This window comes from Centroberyx affinis, unplaced genomic scaffold (genome assembly GCF_046629955.1).
Source record: "Centroberyx affinis isolate AG114_WGS23_722 - 3 ecotype Tasmania unplaced genomic scaffold, CSIRO-AGI_Caff_v1 ptg002982l_1, whole genome shotgun sequence".
Taxonomy (NCBI): domain Eukaryota; kingdom Metazoa; phylum Chordata; class Actinopteri; order Beryciformes; family Berycidae; genus Centroberyx; species Centroberyx affinis.
The window spans coordinates 142,573-144,903 of NW_027281088.1; positions in this window are offsets into that span (position 1 = coordinate 142,573).

Below are 2,331 nucleotides of genomic sequence, written 5' to 3' on the forward strand. Positions count from 1 at the left end.
ACTTACACCCAGCTCATCTTTATCCCCACGCTTTGGCCTTGTGTTTAATCAGCGGCCATCCAGAGATGGGAGATGTTGGGGCAACGCGGTCGGAAGAACTACCGGCCATTTTTTTTAATGAATATATTTTCAGCGAGTTAATAAAAAACAACCCCAGCTTAACGCAAACAAACTGCCAGTGCCCACAAAGATCAGAATGGACTTCATTTTTTTTTCTTTTTTTTTTTTTTTGATCAGTCTTTTGGAATGGAAGAAACAGCATCTGTAAGTTACACACACATATAAAGTATGAAAACTTGGCCTTTCTTGTTTCTGTCTTTGATCCAGAAATGTTGAGAATAAGACCAAAAGAATGAGAGTAGGATAGAGTAAATGCCGCCCACTCGCCTCTTTGTGAATAACACTCTGATGCCGGGTGTACAGTACACTTTGGGTTCTGCCACACAGACATGTGAAGAACCACTGAAATAATCTTGGCTTAGAAGTGACAATACTGAAACAGCAACCGGCGTGTTTCTCTCTGTCCCAAACTTGGTCTGAAGGTACTGAGCTTCTCTCAACAAAACAGTCAAGACTGGACGACTAGATCAACAAATTTTGGTGCCCTTCATACTGTTTTTAAAGTATTAGATTGAAGACTTTTGTTTGTAAATAATGCATAATTTCTCCCTTAGCTTAACAACTGTAAAAAGAGACGTCTTTATGGTCGTACAATCAGCAAAAATAGGCACCTCGTCTACTACACCTATATTTCCTTGACAATTTTGGGCCCCCTTCTGTTAGAGAAATGTCTTAATGTCCTAACCCCCTAAAACATGAGAAGAAAAGCAGCTTGATTTGGCACCAGTCACTGGGTTCAAACAAGTGTTTTGTCGGTACAGGGCAGGCAGCTCTGTAGAAAATGTTTAAGTGCAAAGAAACGTTATCAAGCATTTAGAGTACATCTCTCCATGAGCATTGAGATATACTGGTAAACGTCAGCTTTCCATGTTGGTCCTCAAGTCATTAACATTCTAGTTCAAACAAAACTGCAATACACTTAGAGCTTGTGCAATTTCAATCAGATTTTCTCATTTCAAATTTATGACCTTTCTTAAACTTTTGCTATATGGAAACATATCTGTTGTGCTCTTGTGTGAGTGAATCCGATCAGAGATCCGAGATATGTTTTTGAGCTAATAAGTGGGAATTCCAGAGCACGTTTTATGTGTGCTACACATTTGACTATAAACGATGTAGAAATATCCAGGTTCTCTTCCATCCCCATTTGAACAATGGGACTTTTTCCGGCTCTGAATGCATTGCCAGCCAGATCGCTTTAGCCACGTAGCCTGCAGACATCTGAGTTTCTGCAGCTACTGCCAAGAAACGCTCCCTCACAAGCTCTCAAAGCCTAATGAATACAACGTTCATACATCCTTCATATTGGAGAAAAAGGAAAAAGGGAGACATAGAAAATAATCCTATTAATAATAATTGTTTACACCATGTCCTGATAAAAACAGCAAAAAGGAGCAAGTAGAACATACTTTAGAAACAACAATGAAAAAAACAATAATAAACAATCAGTTTGGCAAACGACGCTGGTTCGGCGGGACCCCCCCCTTCTGTAGCGAGGCCTGTGGGGTGAAGTGAGGTGGGACGGGGTCGCGGGGTAGTGGGGTTCTGGGGGGGGGGGGGGGACTGGGGAATGGCGAGATCAGATTATGTCTTCCCCCTCTCGTCCTTAGTACCGCCCCGTCTGCCAGCCCCCTTGTCCCACAGCAGGCCGGGCCTCCCTAAACAAAGTCCTCGTCCCCTGTCAGGCGCACTGGCAACACAGTACACAACACACGGGCCTCATACGGACACGGGACTGGACGACACACCACCGAACGCTGCACCGAGAGAGAGAAGGGGGGGTGTGGAGAGTCGAGGGAGGGGTGGGAGGGCTTTGAGTCCCTCCAAAAGGGTCAGGACACCTTTTTTTTTTTCACAAGGGGTCGGTAAACCATAGGAAGAGGAGGGGGAAAATCAATTGGTCACGGTGCTAAAGCAGTTCAAGGGAGCTGTTGTTCAGTCTATTTGTTGTTGTTGTTGTTGTTCATCATGGTCCCAGATTCTTTGAGCGTTATTTAACATAATCAAAAACTTTTGTTATTGACGCTTGTTTTTTTGTTTTTTTCTCCTTTGTTTGGTACTACATTCCCCTTAAGAGTTCTGCAGAGCTGGCAAGGTTAACAGGCTTCTGCTAATACTTAGGTATGTTGTTTCTGGTTTCTTGGAGGGGGCCGTTTGGGGGGAGGTAAAGTGGGGGGGTGGGGGGGTGGGGGGGGTGGGGTGGCGGGGGTG